We start from the raw sequence: 8482 nt of genomic DNA, 5'->3' as shown, positions 1-8482 counted from the left end.
GTGAGCCACCCCGCAAGCCGCCGTCGTGTCACCTCCCCCAGGCAGAGGGGGGACTTCTGTCGGCTGCCACGCCGGGTTGCCTTCGCTGGCTCTCCCCAGACCAGGTCTGGGCGACTTCAGCTCGGGAAGAAGGGGAAAAACCAGGGCCGGGTTTGGCTGCCTTCTGGCAGGAGCCCTGGATGCCCGATGTATAATGTCTCGGTGAACACCCATGGCGATGCCGGGGGCAGTTATTATGACGAACTGGAATCACTTGAGTCGCGCTGGCGGGGGCCGCGGGGACGTACGCGAGGAGTTATTCAGAAGAGGGCTGGAAGAAATCGTGCCGACTCGGCTCTCCGTGACAAGACATGAAAGGGAAAAATTCAATACTGGATTCATTGCACTCGGAGCTGCACCCCCCTCTTCTCTTCCTTCCCTTTCAGCCTGATGCCATCTCTCAGACAGCCTTATTCTCTCAGACGAGCTGCACTTAATGATCATCTGGCAGCAGGAAGATGAGGGAAACAGTGTTGTTTTACAGGAAAAAATGTCTCCATCTCTTCAGTGATGCTTTTCAGGCACCAATATTTTTTCTGCATCCCCTGTGTAGCCGACTGGACATACCCATGCCCAATCCAGTAAGAAACGGCTGGGATTCGAGTGCGCTCGCATCCTGCGACATGTCCTCTGTTTCTCTTAAAGGTACTTGTTCGGCTCCAATTAAACTTGCATTATAATTACCCACGTTCGAAGCAATTTTTTTTCCTAACCCACTGGCCAAGAGCGGTGACGGTTAAATGCGCAGCATCATCCGAAAATGGCTCTAATTGGGGTCTTGCCATAATCTTCTTAATCAGGAGTGACAGGCTCCAAGAGCGTAATTTAGTAGCAAACAACAGAGAGGGCTCTGGAGGTAGAGCGCTTTCTGTGATGATGTCCCTGGATGGTTTTTTCCTTTCAATGAACCTTGCAAGGAGAGGGCAGAGTCTGGGGGTAAAATGGACGCGAGAGCACAGGAACGCGCTGGGATTTGAGCTACTGGAGGGCAAAGGCTTGGGTTAGCGTCCAGTCCCACGGGATGGCGGTAGGAGCATGAGGAAACCTCCAGCAACGGAGGGTGCCCGTCCTCCCGAGGCGACCTGTTCCAGGGCGTAACTGTCCCTACAATTAGAAAAGTTTCTACTATCCAACCTTGGTCTCCTTTGCTGTCACTTGTCCTACCCCCAGTGGACTTGGAGAGCAGTCCATAACCTTCCTTTCTCCGGTACTCTTCGAAGCCTTTTATCATAACTGTCTCTGGTCTTCTCTTCTTTGGACTAAGCCAGCCCAGTGCTTGCCAGCTTTCTTCCTTTCCAGTGTTGCTTTTTCCCTGGGTTTTTCTCCAATTTCTCTCCAGCTGCCAGGCTAGACACCAACAGGAAGCCAGGGCACTTGGCTCAAGGAAACCCTCCCTTAGGGATTACAGGGTGGTCCGGGGGCTGCCGAGCTCTTGATGATGGTCCTCGTTAGAAAGCAAGGTGGTGCCATGGGGCTGCCCGCTTCTCCCAATCCCTAGGCACTAAACATCACTAAAAGCTCAACCTACCTTCACTCTTCTCTTCATTGCTGCTTTTCCGGGTAGCAATAGCTGTTGGGGATGTTACAGGACAAGGCATCATCTGAATAATGGCACTGTCATCGGGGGGCTTGAGAACAAAACTGCTTTTTTCCAAACGGCAGCCGTGCCTGAGGAAGCTGAAGCAGCTCTCTCATTGCGTAGCTTGAGACAGAGTCAGGAATAATACCCAAATCTTTGCTGGCGTGATTGTGCAAGTACTGAAAATAGGCAATCCTATGCAGACAGTCCAGTAGCTTGAGACAGAATCAGGGATGGGGATAGTACCCAAATCTCCCTGGGCCCCCGGGCCAGTATATCAGCCACGCGGCTGGACGCACAGCCTGTTTTCAGATGCTGATGGCCGAGAAAACATCTGGAAGACACAGCGAGTGTTATAAAGTGCCCCAGGCTTTTGCTTTTGATGATGAGGGTGGACTGCAACGGGCATAAAGTCTGCAGGAAACTTGGGTTGACCCTTGCCTTTCGTCGGCTGCTGCAAAACGCTCTTCATGAAAAGTGCCTTGTTGCTGAGCCAGCCTCTGTGCTGAAACCTTAAGGATGTGGCAGAGCTCTCGGGCACTTGGTAGCATCGAAGCGCTGGAGAGCTGGCCATCGTGCCTGGCAAAACCCAAGCAGGGAGAAAGCGGATACTCTTGGTGAGCTGCCGCTCCTCTCTGGAAATACTTTATCAACGTAGCGGGGAAGGTGTGTCGTCGCGGAGCTGCCAGGCTCCATCCAGACCCTTTGCGGTATTTGAGACGGGCTGAGAAATGGACTGTCTGAATAGGATTGCCTGCTTTCAGTACGTGCACAATCAAGCCAGCAAAGATTATGGGCTGTGCCTTGCTAATTAGCTCGTTCCTGCCAAGCAGACCAACGTCCTCACATCCTTAAAGAGCCTCCTCACATAATAAGCGATGGCGCTGTAAATATGCTAATTCATTTGAATTTCTCTGATTAAAGACATAGGCTTAATCACGGCAGTGTGGGCTGGACAGGACTTGGCTGGCATGTCAGACAGATTTGGGTTTATGGATCTCAAATGGCTTGAGCCTGAAACCCAGACTGCTTCAGCGACAGCTAATAATAGCAATAGATTGCATGTTTATGCTGCTGGTAATTATTCACAATAGCTCAAGGCATTACAGTTACTCTATTGATTGCACTGAATCAGGCCAAAAAGACTCCAGCCAAGGCTCAAGATGCCCGTGGTGCCAGACATGGCACAGGTAGATGGTGTCTCCTGCAGCGGTCTCGGCCAGCGTCCCACAATGGCTGGCCCCAACCAGCTTTGCAGAGACCAATGAATTAAGCAGCTTAATTAAAAATTAAGCTCCCTCCCAGCTTGCCAGCCTGGGAGGACAAGTTTAACCCCTTTACTGCTGCAGTGAAGTGTGACGGCATTTCTGTGGGGCTCCCAGCTCAGCTGACTTTGACCCTAGCTGGCTTTCTTCCCCTTTGGGCGGGGGCTGGACTCGAGGCGCTCCCGAGGTCCCTTCCGGCCCTAATGTCTATGAAATCTATGACCGCAGCATTTCTAACACCGGCTGGGAGCCACTGCCGACTTCTCCTGGCTTGTCTTCTTCTGTCCTGACAAGGTCTTCTCAAGCAACCGGCCTGCGGTCGATGGACAAGGGCCAGTCTGGTGGGGAGGGCGGCCCTTGCCCCAAATGGCTTTTTCCCCACTGCATCAGGCAGGTCACAGGGAAGGATAAAAATAAGAAACGAGAGTTTGCTCCTGGGCTTTTTGCTCTAATATGGCAGCATAAACAACCAGCAAAACGCAGTGGCTGAGGTCTTGCCAGAGAGGGCTTGCGGCAGGGACGGAGCTCGTTCTCAACAAATTGCTTTTAGGGCTGTTTTGCTGCAGCTAAAAATGACTCATTCAGATGCGATTAGCAAGTCAGGCTTCACGGCCACCGGCTGGTGGAAGGCAGAAGAAAAGCTAGTCCTCCCCAGGCTCGCACGGCCGTGGGAGTGTCGTGGGGGCATGGGCGGGGGGAGGAAGGAACGGCGTTTGTGACTGCCGGATACTTCTGCGTCTGTGGCTTGTCAAGGGACGAGGAAGGAAATGCAGTGCTACCAGGAGAGCAAACCCCTCAGGGAACGCGGGGCTCTGTTCTGTGCCTCGGTTTCTCCCAAAAAGAAAGTACGCTGAAATGCACTTAAAAGAAATTACCCTCTGGAGGGTGGGTCCATCAGGGCTTCCTTAGGCTCTTACAAAGTGCAAGGTGAGCATCATGCAGAGGGGAAAGGGCTAAGCTGGGATTTGGAAAGGAAGGGTTCATTCCTGCCTCTGCCACTGATGCCCCGCATGGCCTTGGCCATGTCTTCTCATCTCCGAGTGCCTGGGTTGCCCACCTTGTCTGTGTAGAGTGCGCACTCTTTGGGATAAAGAGCATGTCCCACCCTGTGCCTGACATGCTGGGGATCACATTACGGCATTTGGAGGAGTTACTGTAAAAGGAATCATTTCTAATACGACCGGCCCCTGTCCTGTGTGAGGCACACGGGCGTGGGGCAGAGGACGCGAAAGTAAATGATTTTCCTCGGCTCTTCCTCACCTCCCTTTAGAATAGGAGTCTTTACCTGGCAAAGCCTTCTTTGCCCTCCAGGAGGGGCCTTTTTATCAGCCATCATCCATGCCGGAGACCTACCCCACTCGGAAATGAAGCATTAACGGAGAGGCCATGCATCAGTAATTTGCCTAATGAGGTTGGCCTGCATTGTTCTGGAAGGAGGCGAAATGCTGGTCGCCTCCACCACCGACTCCCTTTAATCTGATAAACTTCCTCCAGAGGACAGTCGAGACGTCGGGAGGAAAAAAAAAAAAAAGAAGAAATCCTTGTTAATCAGCCAAGACGGGGGTGTGATTCCACGGGGACCGTGCTGCCAATTTAGGAGCGCTGTCAAATGTCCTGTTATCGCTGTGGGAGGGAGGAGGCTGGAAGCGGAGATGGCAGCTGAGTCCGCCACGCCGGGTCTGTGCTGAGCGCCCGGAGCGTGGGCGCAGCTCACGTGGGGAAAGTCGAAGCCCCTCCAGCTATGAAAGCATCACTGACTCCCTTGCGGTGTCCTCCCTGACGTGCCTAGCTGAGCACCAGGGACAAACTGATGGGGAATACTTTGCCCAAGTTGTCCCTTGTCTAGTGATGGTGCAGGTGGCCTGTTCTCCATCCGGCCCCTTGGTCATCATGAGCCCCAAGACTCTCCATCTTCCAGCCCATTTATGCTTTGCTGGGGATATGCAGGACAGAGCTCCAGCGTCTCCGATTGCTCCCTGGCCCTGGTCTCTGCAGCTGCGATAAGCAAACGCAAGCCAACCTGGGCCTGGCGATCAGTGCAGCTGGCCCAGCACAGACCTGGGTTAACAATCCTGCAATCTGCCCAGCTTCACGGGCAAGCGTCAAAGCCAGAACAGGAGCAACGGGCTCCTGAGGCGACACTGCCAACCGCACCGATCCGGGAATGTAGCCCTAAGGTTATCGGCTCTCTGGAAGAGGGACTCTCTCCTTTGTTGCGTGCCGAACAAAAGGGGACCTTTGAGGGTACAAAGCACCGAACATCTCAGTAGTAAAATAATAACCGGGGACGAGCATTAATTGTGAATCCCCTGGTTCTGGTGTGCTTGTAACCACCTGCAAATCAACAGCCACCTTCTCCATAACTGTCTCTTGGTAGGGACAGAAATGACACATGAATCGGTATAATTCATCAGAAACTGGGTCAAAGCTGTAACACAACAGACGTTCAGTGCATATAAACTGCTTTCAAAGTGGCCAAAACCGCTTTAAGATAAACCCGGATGGATGCAGCAGACTGAACTGATTGAGGTTAAATCGGTTTATTGAACTTCTGTCCCAGGTCCCTGAGGGTGGTAGAAAATAAATTCAGACACCAGGACTGGGGACCTGGGAGATGTTAGTGTTGCTTTGTGTTACCTACTCAGTTGGGTTTGATAGTCCTCGTTTGGTGCTGGAAGGGATACCGTCCCGGTGACACTCCACTGCTGTCCCTAACAGGGACCGTGGCTCTGTGCCCCGTTTATACCAGGGACAGGCCCGGGGAGATTTAAGTGACTCAACCAAAGCCTCACAGTAAATCAGGGGCAGAGACTGCGCTAGACACCCAGGACTCCTGCCTCCCTGCTTCTTGCTGCAACTACCAGGCTTTGCCCAGAAACCTGCTTTGCCTTGAGCCGGTGTCCCGGTCCCTGGGAAGTAGCTTGTTCCCCCGTCCCTATGACGAGGTGACGTTGGTGGGTCCCTTCGGCGGCTGGAAAGCCCCTTCCCGAGAACAATGCCCCGCTTTGCAGGTGGAGCCTACGCTGTGAATGGAAGAGGTGTCTCCTTAATAAGTGCTTTGGACAGTTGGATTAAGTGTAGCACACCCTGACCAAGGGGAAAAAAGAGCCAGGGAGAAAGGAAGAGGCATCCGTGAATGCCGAGTGTCTCTCTAATGAGTCAGAAATAGGTTTTTGATCTCCTCCTGGCTTTGCAAAGGCTTTTGTGAATCTTGCCTGTAATTTTGTATTCATTGGATTCCGCCTTCCGTCATCTTTAAAACCCAAAGACTGGTGGGGCTCATTAGCAGCTACTTAAGTGTCAAAGGGAGAGCGAATCTCTGCAGTCAGGCGGAGGAACATTTACAGTGATCCTTGGATGTCGCTAAGATACCTGGTTGGGTATTTGGTTTTTTTCCCGGTCACCAGCCTGTCCCATGGGAGAGCGTGCAGAAATCACATTAGAAAAATGCAAATGCCTCCCCACAAACTGCTCTGGGAGAAGGACGGGGACAACGGAGAGCTCCCAGAGTGTGCTGCCGGTATGTTTTGGGACATTAGCGGGCTTGCCGGCAGATACGGTCCTGCAGCGGGTTGCCATCAACTCCCTCCCGCCGTGCTGCAGGAGTGCACCGTAAAGCTGCCTTATACTGCAGGGTGTCTCGACTGCTCGTCCACCCGGGTCCTGCACGGTTACGCCGCTAAACCAGCAGCCAATTTGTTTTCAGACCCGTCGTCACCTGTTTCAGGGACACCTTTTTATTCTGACTTACTTGCGTTCATTCCCTTTGCTTTGTCTTCATCTCAACTAGAAGTCCCATCGGTCTGAAGCCGGGCACTTGCTCTGCATGCGCGCGGACATTCGTAACCCGCATTATCCGAGACGCTACGACGGGGCCTTCTCCCGAACGCAAGACGCTCTCCCGCCATCCGCCCCTCGGGATGTGCCGGCTGCCTTGCTGGTGACCTCTGCAGAAGTTTGCTCTCAAAACCCCGTCTCTGAACCAAGCCTGCTCAAACAGATGGTACATCTCTGGCTGCCACAACCCTGACATTTAACGCAGGGCACTGTGAAATTCACTTTTCCAGGAGCTGCTGCTTAAACTTCAGTTAAAAGGCCCCACTATTCTCTCCAAAGGTCAAAACAAATGGATTCGCTGATTGGATTAGAGTGGCATAATGCTGGCATTCAAACCAGAAAGGAAACAGTGAGAAGTGAGATGGCCAAGGTACACCATCCGCTGCCTAATGTGCATTTTCCCAGGTGAAGATCGCCTCTTCAATTGCTAATCCAGTTGTGTGACTGCGGCCCCATTCCAGAGTGTTTTTAAAAGCATATTTCAGCGCACACAAAACAGCACAGATGTGACTGCTGCCAGGCAGCCCTGTGCTTTTCTAATTCCTCATCACTTGGAAACCGATTTCTAGGATTAAGGGTGGTTTCGCCTCTTTTCACAGCTGGCAAAATTCACCTACACTTGCAGGAAATAGTGTGGAAAAGCCCCAGCAAGCCGCTGGCATCATTGTGCCAATAGAAAACCACAACCATTTTAAAGGAATAAGCAGCAGAGGGTTAAAAGTGGGCGCAGCGAATGCTGGGGAGTACAAACACTGCTCAGAGAGAGAGAAGAGGGGGAAATCAACCTGATGAAGGGGCTGTGAAGGACTTAAAAATAAAAAGGCATGGATCTTCACCCGCCCCTGGGCAAGGGATAGGGATCAGTTGTGAACCGAGTGTGCTATAGACACGGCCAAAGCATGGACCGGCTCGGTGCCCGGGGAATTGCATCTTCCTCCTCCACAACGGCTTTTGCAATGTTTGAACTAGGATGAACGGGAGGAAAAAACCAGCCAGGAGCACGACCGAGTGGAGGGAACCAACATCTGGAAACGCCAGGACATAATCAGGAGGCTCCTTGCTCCCCCATCTAACGAGAGAAGAAGAAATGAGTGCCTGGAAGGAGAGAGGACGAGGCATTCATCAGCGATCGGGCTCTTCGGGGAGGCTGTCTCGGCGCGAGCGCGTTGCTGTGCCGTTGCCGGATAACCTGTCAGGGCAGATGTGTGGCTGGTGTGTTTCTGCTGGGGTATTTTTTATTCAAGTCAGCAAAGACTGTTTCTCTCGGTGACGTTCCAGGTCCTTTCTCAGAGTAAAATTAATTGCCTCCGGTTCAGATTGGATCCCTGGCTTGGCCAGAGGCTTTTTTAAGTTAAAGTTGTCTGGAAAGAAGGATCGTTGTCTGAAAATTAGGGAAGGGCTTTTTTTTAATCCCTGCAGTGGAGAGGCCACATAGCACGTAGCTTGGTGCCGTGGGTCGAGGTTGTCCAGTCGGTGTCAGTCCCTGCATCGCTCAGAGACGCGCGTCATGGAGAAGTGGGGCTGGTTGCAGAGGTGGCATCTAGTTGTGAGGCAGGGTCAGCCCTGCCCAAACCATCCTGTGCAAACCCATACTCTAACCTCACCGTAATCCCGCCAGCAACCCTGACACAACACCTGACCCCGCCACAGATCGAGCAGGGGAACCGCAGCGGCCAACGTCCTGCTCTGTAAAAGGTTGTTGGCATACCCTCGGGAGATCCCAGGAAGAGGTCCGTGCCCTGCACTAGAGAGTAAGGCAACC

The 8482-nt window shown here is 52.6% G+C and overlaps 1 protein-coding gene across 1 annotated transcript in view; it reads left to right on the top strand.

Moving 5' to 3' along the window:
• Positions 1-8482, top strand: part of WSCD2 (WSC domain containing 2) — a 78142-nt gene that overhangs the window by 26163 nt on the left and 43497 nt on the right. The window lies entirely within an intron of this gene.

This window comes from Gavialis gangeticus, unplaced genomic scaffold, assembly GCF_001723915.1.
Source record: "Gavialis gangeticus isolate Ggan-Ray unplaced genomic scaffold, GavGan_comp1, whole genome shotgun sequence".
Taxonomy (NCBI): domain Eukaryota; kingdom Metazoa; phylum Chordata; order Crocodylia; family Gavialidae; genus Gavialis; species Gavialis gangeticus.
This window is presented reverse-complemented; position numbering and strand designations above follow the sequence as displayed.